Raw genomic sequence first — 19,376 nt, forward strand, 5'->3', positions numbered from 1 at the left:
CACATCTCTAGGGCACAGGAAGCTAAGGAGAAAATAAACAAATGGGACACATCAAAATAAAAAGCTTCTGCACTGCAAAAGAAACCATCAACAAAACGAAAAGGGAGCCCACTGTATGGGGAGAATATATTTGGCAATGATACATCTGATAAAGGAAGACAAACAATCCAATTCAAAAATGGGCAAAGGACCTAAACAGACACTTCTCCAAAGGGGACATACAGATGGCCAAGAGACATATGAAAAAACTGCTCAAAGTCACTGATCACCAGAGAGATGTAAATTAAAATGACAATGAGGTATCACCTGACACCTGTCAGAATGGCTATCATCAACAAATGTCAAGTGTGCTGGACAGGATGTGGAAAAAAGGAAACCCTACATTGTTGGTGGGAATGCAGACTGGTGAAGCACAGCCACTGTGGAAAAGAGTATGGAGTTTTCTCAAAAAATTAAATATGGAACTCCCATTTGCCAGTGATCCCATTTCTAGGAATATATCCTAAGAAACCCAAAACAGCAATCAGAAAGAATGTGTGCACCCCTATATTCATAGCAGCACAATTTACAATAGCTAAGACCTGGAAACAGCTCAAGTGCCCATCAGTTGATGAGTGGATAAAAAAGCTGTAGTACATTTACACCATGGAATACTATGCAGCAATAAAAAAGAATGCTCTCTTACCCTTTGAGACAGCATGGAGGGACCTGGAGAGTATTATGCTAAGTGAAATAAGCCAGTCAGAGAAAGACAAGTATCACATGATCTCACTCATATGTGGAATCTAATGAACAAAATAAACTGATTAACAAAACAAATCCAGAGACATAGAAGCATGGAACAGACTGTTGAATCTCAGAGGGAAGGCTGGGGTGGGTGGGAAGAGATCAACCAAAGAACTTGTATGCATATATGCATAACCCATGGACACAGACAACAGGGTGGTGAAGGCCAGGCGTGGGGGTTGGGTGTGGGCTAGAAGGGGTCAATGGGAGAAAAATGGGAGAAAAAGTATGTAATACTTTCAACAATATATATTTAGAAAGCTAAAAAATATACTTTATATGTAATTGTTTTAAAAATAATTTATAATGCTCAACTTCACTTATAATCAAAGAAATACAAATTAAAGTAAGATCACGTTTGTTTATAAAATTAGGAAAGATTTTTAAAACTAATATTAAATATTGGCATAACCTTTCTAGAAAGCAATGTGTCAATATGTATGATTTTTTTTAAGTTCTTACCTTTTGACTGAATATTTTTATTCCCGTCCTAAGAAAATAATCAAGTATGGAGACACATTTATGCACAAAGATTTTCATCAACATTATCATCAGAGGAGTAAAATGTTCAATAATTAGGAATAGTTAAATCATACATCTACTCAATAGAATATTATGCTGATATTAAAATTAGGTTTTGAAACAATTTTAACAAAGAAAAAAAATCTTCATAATTTATTGCTTGCTAGGGGGATAAACAGTATACAATGAATAAATATATTCATGGGAGGAGGAAGAATATATACCATAATGTTAGCAATACTTACACTTGGGTTAAGGCATTAGATTTTTGTCTTTTGTGTTTCTCCAAGTTTTTAAAATGAGTTCCTAGAACTTACAAAATCAGGGGGAAAACATTATATACATATGTGTGTAGGTGTACAGACCACACATATTCTTAAGTTTAATATTATAAGTTTATAATATTGCAAAACTGATGTGGTATTTAAACAGCTGAAATAAATTAAGTGTAAACTTTTATGGAAGCCAATGACAAAATAGCCCATATACTATGTATCATTAAGATGATTCCTACCATGCAATAGCACTCCGAGCTAGCTTATTTTTATATTATTTTTTAAAATACGTTTTTATTGATTTTTTTAGATAGAGAGAAAGGGAGAGGGAGAGAAAGAAACATTGATGAGAGAGAAACATTCATCAGCTGCCTCGTGCATGGCCCCCAATGAGGATTGAGCCCACAACCCAGGCGTGTGCTCTGAATGGAACTGATGCATGGGTTGATGCTCAACCACTGAGCAACACTGGCCAGGCAGCTAGCTAGCTTATTTTTAAATCAATACAATAAAAAAATAAAATTTCAAATATAATGAACAACATAAACTGATGAACAAAAATAGAACCAGAGACATAGAAGCATTGAACAAACTGTCCAACCTATGAGGGAAGGCGGGGGGGGGGGGGGGGGGGTAAGGGATTAAGAGATCAACCAAAGGACTTATATGCATGCATATGAGTATAATCAATGGACACAGACAGTAGGGGGGTGAGGGCATGTGTGGGGGGTGGGGGGGTGGGAGCAGTTGGGGAGAGGTCAATGGGGCAAAAGGAGACTCATGTAATACTTTAAATAATGAATTTAAAATAAAAATAAATAAATAAAAATTAAAAAGGAAAATTTCAGAGGATCATGATAAAATATGGACAAAATTTAAACCCTATCAAACAGGATTAATACTATTATGAGTTAAATTTATTATACTTATTAGGATAAATAATATCCCTGGAAGAAGGAACTGATTAAATTAACATATAATGTCCAAATTAATAAATATAACCAAACTTTTCTTTTAAATGGACTGAGTTTGCTAGTGGGAGAAGCAGTACTTATTAATGAATGAGTAAATTATAATTTCTCACACATTAACTAATCTGTATAGTTTCAAATGTAGATGGAGTTTACCCGTAAAGATTATTTCCACCATTAGTTGCCCACTAGGAAATCACAAATCTCACCAAGTCACTATTATGCTTAGCATCCTTCAGTGGGTTACCACTGCCTGAAATGCAAAGTGTTTACAAGAGTCTTCATGCCTTGCTTTTACACCCTCCTCCTTCATTCTCACTTGCTTCCTATGATCTAGCCCAGGGGTTTGCAAAGTGTGATCCTTGAACCAGCAACATCTTCATCAACTGTGAACATTTTAGAACTACAAATTCATGAGTCCCACTCCTACCAGGAGATTCATATGCATGTTATAGTTTGAAATCCACCCTTCTAGCCCTCCTGAATTGCCTGCAGATCCCCAAATCTGCTCTGCTCTCTCTGCAAATGCAGTTCCCTACCTATAGTGTGCTGTTACCCATTTCCTATGGGTATCCCATCCACCTTATTTCCTATTCATCTTTCAAGGCTTATGCTTAGGAATCACTTCAAAGGGGAATTGAAAACTTTTCCAGAATGAGAAAAATATTTATCAGGATTTTTCCTGTTATTGTAGGGGCTCTCATTTGCATTCTTCACCAACTAAAGCCACTTCTAAAATGGTAAGGCCATCAAAGAAAGCCTTTGCTTGACATATCCCCAAACATAAGGTATTAACACATAAAAGAAATAAAAAACAGATTCATAGTTCTTCCACCCATTGATTTCAAACTATAAAATAGTAGAAAAATATAATGTATGATAAAACCAAACTGTCAGAAAGAATTGACTTTTATTACGGAAAAAATATAGGAAAATAGCCAATAAGGTCTGAAATTCACATTTTGAAATTAATTTGATTTTTCTCTTTTATGCACATATTTTCCCCATCTTCTGGACGAGGGAGAGCAATTAATAAAGAATATGGGTGTGTTTTTTAAAGGTAGGGAAGAGAAATGTATAGGGATTGTTCTCCAATATTTTTACTAAATTTGAGATAATTTCACAGTACATGATTAGTTAATAATTTATCTTCACCCTGGACAGTGTGGCTCAGTTGGTTGGAGTGTTGTCCCATACACTAAAAGGTAGCAGGCTTGATTCCTAGTCAGGGCACATATCCGGGCTGTGGGTTCGATTGCTTGGTCGGGGCACATATGAGAGGCAACTGATTGATATTTCTCTCTCCCTCCCTCTTCCTCTCTATTAAAATAATAATAATAATCTTCAATCAGTTAATGACCATCTAGCATGTGCTAAGAACCACGTGGGATTAAGAATTATGTGCACCTGTAGGTTAATTCCTAGTTATTTAGCCAAGAAATGAAACCTTATGCCCATCAAAAGACAAGTGCAAAGTTATTTATAGCAGCTTTGTTTCTAAGAGCTAAAACTGGAAACGGCCCAAATATCTATCAAGAGTAGAAGAGAAATATATATATATATATATATATATATATATATATATATATATACTCATAAAATGAAATACTACACAATGAAAAATAATAAACTACTGTTAACTCTAAAAACATGGATGAATCTCACAGATGAAACAAGATATAAAAGAATGATTTGATTCCCTTTACAGGAAGTTCAGGAATAAGCAAAACTAATCTATTGTAATGGAGGTCAAAATAGTGGTTACCTTGGGAAATATTGACTAGGACAGTGGTTGGCAAACTGCGGCTCGCGATCCACATGCGGCTCGCGAGCCGCGGTTTGCCGCTCTGTTGACTAATGAGTTTGCCAACCACTGACCTAGACTCTCGATTCCAATAATTACAGGCTGTTGTTGTTCCTTGTGATTAAGCCCCTAGGAGAAAGCATGAGAAAGACTTCTAAGATCCTAGAAGTATTCTATATCTTGATCTGGTTGGTGATTACACGGTTAGTTTACACATGTAGAAATTCCTGGAATTGTTTATGATTTCTGTAATTTACTGTATATAATTTTTTAAAGTCCTATAAAAGTAAAAAAAAAAAAGAAGAAGAAGAAGAAGTTCCTTCTCTTCCATACCAGCCAGAAGTGAGGGAGGGAGGGAGGGAGGGAGGGAAGAAAAGAAGGAAGGAAGGAAGGAAGGAAGGAGAGGTTAGATCAAGTGATCTTTACATTTCTGCTTTAAAGTTCAATTGTCTTATTCATTCAACAAAAATTTGGGTACCTACTCTGAAATAGGTATTGTTCTGGGTGCTAGGTATAAAGCATTGAATAAAATGCATAAAAATCCCTGCCCTCATGGCTCTTACACTATAGTAGGAGTAAAAAGACAATAAAAATATAGAGTATGTTGAAACAAAGCAGGGAAGAGAAATACAAAGAGTATGTGTGAAAGGGATATTGTAATTTTAAACAAGGTAGCCAGTAAAGGCCTCATAGACGGAGTGATCTTTTAATTAAGATGTGAAGGAAGGCCCTGACAGGTTTGGCTCAGTGGATAGAGTGTCGGCCTACGGACTCAAGGGTCCAAGGTTCGATTCCGGTCAAGGGCATGTACCTTGGTTGTGGGCACATCCCCAGTAGGGAGCATACAGAAGGCAGCTGATCGATGTTTCTAACTCTCTATCCCTTTCCCTTCCTCTCTGTAAAAAAATCAATAAAATATATTAAAAAAAAAAAAAAAAAGATGTGAAGGAAGTAGGGAAGGAGACACATGCATATCTGGAAGAACAAGTTTTAGGTCTTCTGAAATAGCAAGGAGGCCACTGTCACTGAAGGGAAGTGAGCAAGGATAAGATTTTTTTAAAAAAGCAAGAGGTTCTTTTCCCCAGTCTTTTCCTCCCTTCAGACCACTCCAACGCTTTATTTAAAGATTAACTTAAGATAAACCTTTTTTACACAGAAACTTCTATAACCACTAGCCACCCTATATTTATCTAATCTTCTCTGCTCCTACAGCTGTATCACTCATGGCATCTTTATATACTACCTTGCAATTAAATACATACTGCCTCCCACTCCCAAATAAACCATGCCTTTTCAGAACAGTGACTAAATGTTATGCTTTTCTGTATCCCTAGTACTTGACCCAGTACTTAAATAGTTACTGGTAAGGCCAATGCTAATAATAACTTCATCAGGCATAAGATTAGTAAACTGTGAATAGATTTTTTAAAAATAAAAAGAGGAAGGAAAGAGACCAAGACTAGGGAACTATGTGAGTAAAGGTTCTGAGGTGTTTCCATGTGTCATGATCCAAAGTCAGGATTATCTCAGCCATGTCCTTAAGACTCTGAAATCCTCGACATCACTTTTCTAAAGGCCACTCTAGGCTTTTTTTTTTTTTTCTTGGGGTGGAGGGGGGGGACCTGGCATCTGATATTCCTTTCAAATAATGGTTTTATAATACCATATTTACAACTAACTTAAAGAAACTCTTAACCAACTAGCTGTGTGATCCTGAGCAAGTCATTCAACTTCTCTTGCTTATGTCACACTCCCTCATAAGCTAAATGAAGGAGTTGGATTAAATGGTCTCTAAAGTCCGATCAACCTCAAATTCTCCTTAGCTTTTTTGAAAAATATGAATAGATAAACCTTATAACCTACTTCTTCAATTTATACAATGAGTCAAGTATCTATTAATAACTTAAAATATATTGAGTAAACAGTCAGATTCAGAAAGTAATGTAGTATTTTGAAAAATCATAGAATCTGGAATAAGACAGACCTGGATCTAGTCATAACCTGCTTTTTAGCAGATAATGACCCTGAGTAAGTTATTAAATCTACAGGACTTGTTCTGAAAATTAACGGCAATGTATGTAAAGCATTAAGTGAATATAAAAACCCACACACATTGGCAACAATCATTTCCCATAAAAGAAAACAGCCCAGGTAAAATATCTGCCAAATCTCTGATATCCAGGATCTGAAATACCCAAACTAGTTCATAATTCTCTTAGGAATTTTAGATATTAGGGTACCTCAAAATTCGGCAAGACTTTTCTGCAAGTTTAACAGAGTAACCCTTACTCCTATAGTTGCGGTAGTCTCACATCTTACCAGTAAATGAGTAAGAACTACAGATCGAATGTCAATTTGAGGTCAGTGAGGCAAGAAAATAAGATAATTTAGAAAGCCCCAAGTTTTAGAAAAATAGAACAACACTAAGATTTCAGCTTAACTCATCTTAGATAGTACGAAGACACTAGAGGCCCAGTGCATGAATTCGTGCACCAGTGGGGTCTCTTGGCCTGGCCTGCGGGATTGGGCTGGCTCTGACATCCCCCGAGGGGTCCTAGATTGCAAGAGGGCGCAGGCCAGGACAAGGGACCCCACCGGTGCACAATTGGGTCCGAGGAGGAACGCTGGAGGTTGGTTAGCCAGGGAGGGACCATGGGAGGGCTCCAGGGCATGTCCGGCCTGTTTTGCTCAGTCCCAATCAGCAGGACCCCAGCAGCAAGCTAACCTACTGGTCAGAGTGGCTGCTCCCTGGTGGTCAGTGCATGTCATAGTGAGTGGTTGATCAGCCTTAGCATATCATTAGCATATTACGCTTTGATTGGTTGAACAGCTGACCAGACGACTGGACACTTAGCATATTAGGCTTGTATTATATAGATTAATATAGCATTGAGAGTTCAAACATGTAATGAGAACCAACAATGTAAAATAAGCAAGAGAGATTGAAAAAGTAATAAGACAAATATAAACTTGCCTTTGAGTCCAGGAGGAGACAGATATAAATGATTATAGCAAACTAATTAACATCAGAGAATGAATAAAACATAGAGAGTGAATAACCTAGTGAGGTGGGAAGAAGGAGGGCAAAGGCCACTGAAGACTTAAAAAGCTGATAGAGCTTGGATGTATCTTGAAAAATCAGTAGTCTTTGTCTACAAGACAGGAAAAGGAAAAGTATTCTAAGCAACAGGGAGAATATATGAAAAGACTCTAAATCAGGAAACAGTATGGCTCTTTCAGTGAACTGATTTTATTAATGCAGTTAGAGCTTGAAGTTTATGGTGGGGGGATAGCAAGAGATGAGTCAGATGATGAAGGGCCTTGTAACAATAAATAGTTTTCACTAAACATTATAGGTAAGGAAGGAGTATAGGTTTTAAGAAAGAAGCACTGGACAGATTTGCATTTTAGAAAAATCACCTTGGCATTAGTGTAAAGTATGGATTAAAGGGGGTCAACCACTAGAGACCTCATTCTACAATCAGAGTTAAATAAGGACATTAGATTATCATGTAGATATTCTACTATAGGATCAGTGATCAGAAATAAAACCAATAACGCTTTAACAGATAAAGCTAAATTATTAAAAGGAAATCGTTTACCCTCGTAATGTATATTCTGGAATTAAGTATTCCTCATAAATCTTAAAACGGAAGAGGCTTCTAAAGTTAGGTATGACTTGTAAAAATTACATGAAACTAGTTGTATCCTAAGTACTAGCTACTCTTATGGCATCTATCTCTTTTTGTGCATATAATACTGCAGATCTGCAACATAAAAACCAATGCAATAAAATCCTTGGAATTTATATAGATTATTTACAGAGATTTCTATTGCTTTAATTTTATATATACAGAAACTGAGGCGCTGAGAGACTAAGGAATTACCTGTGGTCATATGGTTAGTTGCACACTAAAGATGGGAATCCATGTCTTATTATTTCCTTTCTAGAAACTGATTTAGTATATCAGATTTATGACTCTAGAATGCTGAATGCTGATCCAAAAGACACAGCTATTGTAATTTTCAGCAGTGTAATAATGAACTATAGAACTACCTTTACGTTTCATATGCCTCAGAAGAAAAACGTATCTATTAGATTTGCATGTGTTTCACAAAACAAGAACACTTCCTCCTCTACCATTAAAATACACCCTATTCTTCTGCAAAGAGTCTAAAAACTTCCTTTGTCAAGCTTAGGACACAATTAAATTTGAAAAAAGAAAGGCCTAAGATTAACTTATCTTTATATAATTAAATTTCCAACATCTTTAACATGTTTTAACATTTTACTTACGTTTCAGTCTTTTTTTTATTTTGTCATGCTCCCCACCCCTATAATTTTTAGATCCTTAAAATATATATTTTCCCTTCACTAATACAAACAAGTAGACGTGGCAATACTGACAAAAGTCTTATAAATACTGTACTTTTCACAAATTTGCCCAGTGATCAAAATTTTTAATTTTTACACTTCTCTAATTTACACTTAATTAATGTCTGCTCATTGAAATAGATTCAAATAATATAAAAACATAAAGTTAATAAGCTGTTTTATGTCTTTGCAATTTTCTCTTGAAAAATCCTCCAAACACTGGTAAATTTGATGTGTGTTCTTACAGACTTTTTTATGCTTACATAACAACAGGTGCTAATCCTCAAAGAGTCAATACTATATATTTAATACCCAAACACTACTGATCATAATGTAATCTTTCTTTAATAATTCAGAAGGTAGATCATTATCTTGCTTGGTTTCTGGTTATCACAACAGACATCAATTATATTATCATTCAGGGGTTATTTAAAAAGTGAGCTAAATCCCAAGTATGCTTTTATTTCTTCCTTATCAGCATCTCAATTATTTTATGTATGTATTTAGTAGTTGTCCTTCTCTCGATCCATGTAGGTTACATGAGAGTTGGAATCATTGTACCTCCAGTGCTCGACACCTAGCAGCTAATCAAATACTTGTTGACTGATTATTATGTTTACTTAGAAATTAGAAAAGCTGCTTAAGTTATTGAAATCTGCTTAATTTGTCATTTGTCTTTCAAAAGTGAGGAGAAGAAAGTTTGCTTACGTTTTGGGAGGGGCTTCTTGTTTGTTTGGGGGGAGTTTGGCTGTAGTTCCAAATATCTGCTCAACTGATCAGTTTTGATAGCTATAAAAGTCAATCAGGTATTTTGGTTTTAATTATAACAGCAACAACAAAGAACAAAGTAAGCTGTAAGCTCTCCAAAGACTTAAATATTTGCTATGCAGGATTCCATTGTTTTTTAAAAATGATTGCAATATTCAAGGATTAAGTACATTTTCCCTAATCTATCTGGTTCTAAAACCAAAAGAAAAAAACAAAATTCTTTGCTTTGGCATACTTAAATTTGTCTGTTTACCTAAAATTACAGAATTACTATGAGCTCCACTGCCTGCCACATCAGACTACATTTACAGGCCTCTATGATAAAGTAGCTATCTAAGCAGAATAATCATCAGGCAAACTCACAGACCCACAGATTTTTTTTTTTTTTTAGCCACATTTCACATATATACAGGTCGTTTTATTTGAATTGCATCTAAGTCTGGGCTAGTTACCAAGAACTCTACATAAGTTTCATGACTGACTGTACCTTTACAATAAAACTGCTAAGCAAGATTCTCTGTTAACAGAGAGCTCTGTTAGTCACCCGTACGGGTCTCGAATGACGCTATTGCAGAGTTTTAGCTTTGCAACTTCAAATTCCAGTATGTTACTTGGAGGCTAAACTTGAAGTTATCCTTATCCACACATGCTTCTAGTTTAGAGAAGCCAGAACACACTTTCCCAGCACCACTTGACTTTACCTAACATTCAGACAAGACTTGAGTACAGATCTCATACAGTATCGGCAAAGCAGATCACCTAGGAAAGGGAAGCCAAAACCAAAATTACACATTCTTCCCCATCTTCGGCGGCTTCTACCCTCAACCCCAGGGCACTCGCCTCCTAAAAAACTTACAGGCTACACCCCCGCCTAAAGGACTGCTGCCACTCTTAATCCCAGAGCAGCAAGACCAGCACGCCCCCACAGGGATCCTGGGGTAGAGAAAAGAAAACTGCAGAGCGAACCCACTTTCTCCAACTAGTCAACAAAACGGATCAACCTTCCAACTAAGCATTGAGTACATCCTCATCTCGAAAGAAAGACCTGTCCCAGGATGCAGACCAATTACCAGACGGTCCACTGGGCCGGCTCAGGATGCCCCTTAAAGCCCCCTCTCGCTGCGAGTCGCCCCGGCGCCTGCTGAGCCGCGCCCTCCATTCAAGATCACCCGGGAACCCGCTAACTCGCCCCGTCCCCTCCACCCGCTCCCCATAAAGACTGGAGACCATGCCAAGTTACCGCCCCCCTCTGGGCAAAGCAAAAACCCCAATACAGACGCTGGTCTCCGCGGTACACCCTTCCGCCCCCAGCAGCACACCAAGGCGCCCGGCCGGCCCCAGCAGGGCGCACATACCTCGCCCTCTAGCCCGGAACCCCGATTCACAGACCCCTTTCCCCGGAACCCTAATAAACTGCTTCTTCATCCCAGAAATGCGAAACAGACACCCACTCCCGCTCAAAGGACCTCCCCCAGACCCCCGAGATCTGCCCCTTCAGAGACCTAGCACCTTGCTAAACTGAATCTTCTGCACTCATAGAGCCTAAGACCCCGGTAAAGGGACCCCTTGTCCCGGAACCCCACTACACCACCTCAAGGAACCTCAGGACCCTGATAACTCTCCCACGATCCCGAAGACCCAGCACCCTCTACGCCACTACCACCGCCGCCGCCACCACCCCCCAAAGCCAGGAGAGCCCTAGGACCCTAATATCCGCCCCCTCACCCCGAGGAGCTCCGGCCACACCGCCCTTGGGCGCCCGCACCCGATCCTGCCACACCGCCTCCTGCACTCCCGAACCCCGCCAAGCTTTGCGCCCATCAGGCAGCGCCGCGCTGCCCCGGGAGCCGCCCCCGGAGCCGCCCCCGTCGGGAGCCCGACTGCCCCGGCGGCTCCAAATCCCGGTTCCTCGAACGCTCCTCGGCGGAGACGCGCTCCGGGCTTCCTTACCTGGGCAGCGTCGGAGGGCGAGCGGACTGTGGAGCCCTGAGGAAGAGAAGGAGGCGGCAGAGAAGGGGCGGCCCAGGCCTGCGGCTGCCGCAGCTCCAACCTCTCCGCGAGGAAGCGCTTGTGTGAGAAGAGCCCTCCCGCTCCGCGCGCAGCCAGAAGACCGAGCCACAGCCGTGCCCGCCGCTCTTCCCGCGAGATCCCAGCCACGGCGAGGGGCGGGAGCGGCGGCTCGAGTGACAGCGCCCAGAGCCTGTCGGCGGCAGCGTGGGAGGCGGGACTCACATCCTGTTACTACCAATTGTAAAATAGGAAAGGTAATTTTCCACGCCCACCGCTTCTTCTCCTCCGCCCCTCCTCAGTAAACTAGGAGCAAAGGTAGCAGTGACCTTACGTAGTCGGAGGCGGTGGGCGATCGCGGGATAGTAACTTGGGTCGCGAATTTGGCTTGTATCTGCACCAGCACAGCCTTCGCGGATATCCCTGGTTTAGGGAAGAAGCCGCTCTTCACACCTGTGTAGGCAGAGGCGCTGTTACCCTTGGTTACAGCGCTGCCTGAATGAAGTTCACTTCTTCCTAGTTGAAGACGCACCTCTTTGGTTACCTGGTTCTGAACTACCTTTTCCCCATCTCGGCTTCTCCTCCCTCTCCATCTCAAACATGGTGCCATTGTTGAGATGCCCGTGTTTTCCAAAATCCAACTCAGGACATCTGGTCTGACAAAGGACTCTCTTCTAATTCATGCATTTATTTCTACTTAAAGCCTTCTAGAAAAGTAAAAAGTAAATCTTACTTGACTCACCAATATAGCAAATTACAAGAAAAGTCGTATCTCCCTAGACCCCAGTGCCTGGCACACGCAGGACACTGAATAAATGTGAAAGGAATGAATGAAGAATGTGATATTTAAATATATGAAATCTGGATCCGTCCCCTGAAAACTCCGGCTCTCTTAACCTTTCCTCTACAATGACAGCCACTCCCTAAATCCAATCTCTTCATTGTTATGCTTGTCCTGTAACCTTTATTCATTGTCCCCTCCTCATTGCCTTACCTATAGCAGCAAGAAGTGTCCTTTCTCCTCATTAAGGTTAACCCCAGCACCTGTGCACTGGAGCTCAGCCATTCCCAGATTTTCTTTAATCAACTATCTTTTCTTTCCTTATCAGTTTCCCCTCTCTAATTAAGCTCTTTTCTGCCACATTCTCCATCTTCTCCATCTTTTGAACAGAATAGAACCACCTACCTCTTGCACCCTCTCAAACTACTCCATCTCCTTTCTTCTTTCTTTTCAGAATCAGACTTCTTGAGAAACATCAAAGTATATTTGCTATCTCTACTTTCTCATCTCTGTTTTTCCCCATTACAATGTTGCTTTTGCCCACACAATCTGCTCTTCTCTCAATGGCCACAAAAGACCTCTTTCCTAATGGGCAAATGGTCTATTTTGGGGAAATCTTTCCCAATGACCTCTCTGCAGTCTTTGGTATCTGATTCTCCTGATTCTCTAGCTACTCTTCTGGCTTTTTTTTTTTTTTTTTAATCTTCTTTCCTGGTTTGAAAACTGTTGTGTATTGATGTCTCCTTATCTTATAGCCATATGTTGCTCGTAATAAGAAATATGACTACATGTGGTTGCACACTTTGAGTGCCAGTAAGTGGCTCAGACAAAAGCTGTTAGAGGAGTGCAGAGGGAGGAGGCACAACTATGAGTTGGGTCTTAAAACAGTAGCTTGGCCTATCCAAATGCAGGGCAAAAATGGAGGCCTTTCAGGGAAAAATAGTGTGAACCTGAGCACAGAGAAAACGATGTGGGCGGAGCCTGCCTATGAGTAGATCATTTTGGTGGATGGAAAATTCCTGCAGAAGAGCAGTGGGAGGTAAGATTAGAGAAGAGCCAATTAGTAAAAAGCCTTAAAAAACGAGGCAAGCTGATTCAATTTGCTTCTGTATTAAATGGGGAACCAGAACCAACTTATCATTTGTAGGACCCACAAAACAGCTACATGTCTCAAATATCAAATGTCTACTAGTAAATAAGTAAAACATATAAAACAAGCCAACAATATGTGAAATTAAAAATTGGAAGACCATGTTTGCACTTAGAATTCTGGGACCTCTCAGAGTTCCCTGCTGGAACAGGGAGAGCTGGTTCCCACAACGAGCAGTCTCCCGCCATCCACCCAAACAGCCAGTTCAGCCCCACACTGCAAGGTACTCCCCGCTCCCTGGACACTCCAGCCCACATGTCCAAACTCTGTTCCCACCTTTCCCTCTATAAAACAGACATTTTTTGGGCATTCCATGGGTCCAGGAGTAGTGTTTGAGGACCTAGGGGAGAAGTCCATATGAGTCTTGGATGCAGGCTCAGGGCCATTTGGGCAGGGAATTCTGGCTTCTCGGTACCTAGAACAAGGTCTAAAGGAGTCAAGTGAACTCCAGGCGAGCACACCCGCCCCCCCCCCCCCGCCCCCGCCACTTTGATGGTCTTCTGCTCAGTAGGTGTAGTGCAGCTGGAGAAGGGCCAGAGCAGAGCCCCTTAAAGGCAGGCCTCTCCCACCTATGTCTACAGGTGGCAGCAGGAGAACCAGTGAATTTCGTTGGTGTGGTGATGGCATGTATACTTGATCTGTATCTTGAAGTATAAATCTCTGTGTTCTATGATTTCCACCTCCTCTGCTGTTGCACTTGTGTCTTAATATCAGGAATGTACTGGGGGGAAAAAACTATTCTTCATACTTTGTCTTTATATGGCATCTTCTTTTGCCTGGTTTCATAAATTATACCATTCTATGGTTCCCTTATTAGTGTATCAGAAATCTGGGTGTCTCTAAATGTGAGAAAAAAGGAAAGCTATGAAGTACTCTTAGCCTGGACTAAAGCTTGGAACACTTACATTTGACTTCTAAACCAAAATGCTTTGGCAGTAGAAGCTCTTGAAGAGGCCCTGTGTGAAGGGTACACAGGCAGGATGAGTACTGAAAAGACAGTAAGCCGCCACAGACGGGGGCGCCCCTCTCGCCATCTGTCTTTATGGCATGATGCTTCACTCTGTGGCCTGACAGTCACGCTCTGTTCTCAAAACCTCTCCATCTGGTACCAAGTGCTCCTTTCCTCACATCCTACGATAAGAGCCAGAACCACCATGGTTTTTGTTTTCTAAATCCAAACCTAGAATCCCGCCTGCAGATTCTGCACTTCTCTCAGTGGTGCTGCGGATAATTTCAGCAGGAGGCTTTGGCACTTGCTTGATCCCAAGAGTTGATTCCACTCATAGCCTCGCTCTCACCATCTGTGTCTGGTCTTTGCCAACCGACAGTGGAACAGAACCAGCTAACTCCTTACCAGATCTTACTAGCTGCTGGCTGTATCTGACTTATTAGTCCAGGCAAAAACAACCAAATGCGAACCCATCTATCCCTGCTCAGCAACCATCCTTACTGCTCTCCCATTCTGCATGCATGCCCTGGGAAGAGCTACCTCCTGGCCACTGCATTTTCACAAGGGACACAAAAAAAACAGAATTATTGGAAAAGCTGAAAGAAGAAATCTGTCTCTCTCAGACCCAATCTCTACTCCATCCTTTTATTATTTTGGGGTTTTTTTTTTAAAATATTTTTTTGCTGACTTCAGAGAGAGGAAGAGAGAGGGAGTGAGACATAGAAACATCAATGATGAGAATCATCGATGGGCTGCCTCCTGCACGACCCCTACTGAGGATCGAGCCTGAAAGCTGAACATGTGCCCTGACTGGGAATTGAACCCTGACCTCCTGGTTCATGGGTTGACACCCAACCACTGAGCAATACCAGCTGGTCTCTACCCCATCCTTTTAGAGTTTTGGTGGAGCGCCTCTTTGGTTAGGTTAGAAGGCTGAAATCTTGTATGACTTACCTCAAGATTGAGGGCACATTATTCATCTGTCCATTTGCTGACCACAAACCTCTGACTTTGTTTGTTTGTTGCAAATACCTTATAACAAAGGGGAGAAATCACGAGAGTTATAGTGGTTTAAAGTGTGTCCACAAATTCTTTGCTATACTTCCCTTCAGTAGGTAGAGCTTAATTCTCCTCTCCCTGAGTATGGCTTACACTAGGGACTCATTTTTAATAAAGAGAATATGCCAAAAGTGACAGTGTATGATTCCAGGGACTTGCTTTGTAAGAGGCATAACAGCTTCTTCCTTGGTCTCTCTCTTTGATCACTCACTCTGGACTGGAGGAAGCCAGCTGCTGTTCTAGGAACATTCAAGCAGAGGCCCACATGGCAAGGATTTGGGCCTCCAGCCAGTTGATGTGTGAGTGAGCCATCTTGGAAATCCCAGTTCAGCTCCAATTAAGCCTTCAGCTACCTGCAGCTCCAGGCCAATACTTTGATATAACATCATGAGAGGCCCTCAGTCAAATCCACCCACCTAAACCTCTCCCTTATTCCACCCAGAAACTGTGTGAGATAATTCATGTCTATTGTTTTAAGCCACTTCATTTTGAAATCATTTGTTATGCAGCCTTAGCTAGCTATTACAAGAGCCTTGAGAGTAGTTCAGTCCACTGCTATTCCTGGAAAAAAATCTAAAAACTTACATCCTACTAACCATCAGACACTAGCATGACCTAAAGAGCAAAGAACAATGATTTGTTCCTATAACTTGCTACATCTAAAAGCCAAGTGGGGCTACACCAAAAGAAAGTAGAAAAAAACATTTCTTGGTGGGAACAAAGATTCCAGTGCTCTAGGACTATTAAGAGCACCATAGGCCCTGACCGGTTTGGCTCAGTGCAGAGCGTCGGCCTGCAGACTGAAAGGTCTCAGGTTCAATTCTGGTCAAGGGCATGTACCTTGGTTGAGGGCACATCCCCAGTATGGGGTGTGCAGGAGGCAGCTGATCGATGTTTCTCTCTCATAGATGTTTCTAACTCTCTATCCCTCTCCCTTCCTCTCTGTAAAAAAAAATCAATAAAATGAATATTTTTAAAAATAGCATTTGGAGATAACAATAATGAGGGAGCCATTTGGAGGAAGTTAATAATAAGCCTTGAGCAGTACAGAAACTTTTCACTCTCAAAAGTTTAGAGTGCTTTACAAACATATTACTGTCATCCAATCTTATGGGCAAGCATATGTTTCCATGAAAACAGAGAGGGAAAAAAGCTCAAATATCCTCTTATTCATCCATATTAACTAAGAGTAAAAGGTTGAAAATTCCATCTATCGGGGCCCTGTCAAAATTAAATTGACATCCTGACAATATTAAGTGCCCATGTGAGAGCACAGTGTGTTTGACAGTAAGAAGATTGAAATTCTTTTTGAATATAAAACTGCATTTCTGAAGTCTTAACATTGTGAATTAAGATTCAGTGGGAGAGCAATTTCCCTATTAAATAAAAAATGAGGAAAAGCCACATAAAAAGGAGACCAGTTAGCCAAGTCACATACATTGCCTGTCTAAATTCATTTAACATATGTAAGTGTGATAGAGACGGGCCTTACATACTGAGTCAAATAATTTACAAGGTGACCAGGAGGTAACTTACAGCTAAGAAGATATATTTGAGATTCATTTGCATCTGCATGATTTAAATGACCATTGCGCAGATGTGGTGATCTTTCATTTCCTTTAACAGTGAGGGCAAAAATTAAATCTTTGAACCATAAGAACCCAGAAAAACCGAATTCTACACCCTTCTCTCAACCCTTCACCATCAAATTGAAAAAACAAAAGCACCAACGAATATTTATTGGGTGGCTACTAAGTGCATAGCCACAGTTCCTGCCATTAAAAACAAAACAAAACAAAACAAAACAAAACACCACAGCCATACCCTGATCAGGCAGCTCAGTTAGTTGGAGCATCATCTCTTCACCAAACAATTGCAAATTCAATTCCTGATCAGGGCACATACCTAAGTTTCGGATTTGATCCCCGGTTGGGGCATGTGCAGTATGCAACCAATCCATGTTTCTCTCTCACATTGATGTTTCTCTCTCTCTCCCTTCCTCTTTCTCTAAAATTAAAAAAATATATCCTTGAGTGAGGATTTTTTAAAAATCAGTATGGACTAGATGAAAATCAGAAATATACATATAGTGCCTTGCATGTAGTAAGTTCTCAAAGGCTAGCAGATAAGTTGATGACAAGGCATCCTGGGCAGTTGCTCCTGATTACGTAGCCAACAGCAAGAACCTTACCCCCTCGTTCCTTCTAGCAGAACCCTGCTTTAGTTCAGCAATGTCCTCCCTCCAGGAATGAACCTTGTTTGAGCTAATCCAAGCTCCACTATTCCATTCCCCTTTGTCAAGTACAGTAAGTCTTCACTCAGTGTGGACAGGTTCTTGGAAACTGACTTTAAGCAAAAACCAATTTTATCATAGGCCAATTGATATCCTATATAATAAAAGGCTAATATGCAAATTGACCAAATGGCAGAATGATGGGTCGCTATGATGCACACTGACCACCAGGGGGCAGACACTTAATGCAGGAGCTGTCCCTTGGTGGTCAGTGTGCTCCAACAGGGGGAGCATGGCTCAGCCAGAAGCTGGGCTCACAAAAACATCACCAAACTTCTAATATTAAGCGTTGAACCAAATGTGAGCTATACATACATTTAAGTAAAATTAATGAAAACCAGTAAGAGAATTATTTTCCAAACCATTTATTCCAATTCAAGGTCACAGGTGGCAGAGCCTCTCCTGGCAGCTCAAGGTGCAAGGTGGGCACCCACTCTGGACAGGACACCCTTCCATCAGAGGGCCACTCACACCCACCCACACTCACTGAGACTGGGACAATGTAGACAGGCCAGTTTACTTCATGTGCATATCTTTGGGATGTGGAAGGAAACTGAAGTCCCCAGACAAAATCCATGCAGACATGGGGAGAACATGCAAAGTCCACACAGACAGTGGCCCAAGCCAGGAATTTTTTTTTCTTCTCATCAATGTTATAACGAAAAAATGTTGAACGAAACATTTTTTTTTTTTATAAAGCATATTTCTTTTTTTTTTTAAATATATTTTATTGATTTTTTACAGAGAGGAAGGAAGAGGGATAGATAGTCAGAAACATCGATGAGAGAGAAACATCGATCAGCTGCCTCTTGCACACCTCCTACTGGGGATGTGCCCGCAACCAAGTTACATGCCCTTGACCGGAATCGAACCCGGGACCTTTCAGTCCGCAGGCTGACGCTCTATCCACTGAGCCAAACCGGTTTTGGCGAACGAAACATTTTTTCAAGGACACGCAGTACATAGTACAAGCTCAACAACTACATGTAGGAAAAAATGGAAGAAGGTAAGAAAGAAATCCTATAATTTTACCATGGCCTGGCGTCTATTTCAGGCAAGCGAACTGACTCTTTCCTCCCTGAGCCTGCACATAGGTTATTGGGAAGACTGGAGACAAAGAAAGGGGAGAAGAGAACACAAACTCATTCTCTAGAAGTCCTCAGGGTGCGCGGAGCATGACATGTGACCCAGCTGGTTCCAGGATTCACAAGGTAAGACAATGGGCAGGGGTGGAGCCCTGGGAGACTAGTGGGCAGATACTCATGGCAGACACTGCATTTCTGTGCCGGCAGGGTAGAGGCCCAGATCTGGATCGTGGTGACCCTACATCTCTGAGGCCTCACTTACAAAAGCTACTGCCCTTCTTCTGACATTTATTTTTAGTAACAACTGGAACAAACTGTTCATTAGCAACTCCCAGAGGTTTTGTTTAAATAGCCATATGAAATCATTATTACTGACCAAACATGACCCATGCCTATAAACTTTTGGACACATGTTGGGGCAGAAAAATCTGAGAAAAACTGCTTTTGAGTAGCTAAATATGGCTTTTTCTTTCTTTTTTCCTTCCTTTCTTTCTTTTTAATATATTTTATTGATTTTTTACAGAGAGGAAGGGAGAGGGATAGAGAGTTAG

General features: G+C 40.9%; 1 protein-coding gene across 2 annotated transcripts in view; it reads right to left on the reverse strand.

The window, feature by feature from the left end:
* GLCE (glucuronic acid epimerase) overlaps window positions 1-11,661 on the reverse strand; it is a 107,491-nt gene extending 95,830 nt beyond the window's left edge. The window contains exons 1-2 of one of the 2 annotated variants that reach the window (XM_080675335.1): window positions 11,452-11,613; window positions 9,442-9,522 (exon numbers count right to left, since the gene is read on the reverse strand). The gene's annotated coding sequence lies outside the window, so the exon portion shown is untranslated. Of the gene's footprint in view, window positions 1-9,441; window positions 9,523-11,451 lie in introns of both variants that reach the window. The other variant, XM_080675334.1, reaches the window with a different exon arrangement.
* Window positions 11,662-19,376: the final 7,715 nt, after the last annotated feature.

The sequence above is a fragment of the Plecotus auritus genome, assembly GCF_963455305.1.
Source record: "Plecotus auritus genome assembly, chromosome: 1".
Classification (NCBI taxonomy): domain Eukaryota; kingdom Metazoa; phylum Chordata; class Mammalia; order Chiroptera; family Vespertilionidae; genus Plecotus; species Plecotus auritus.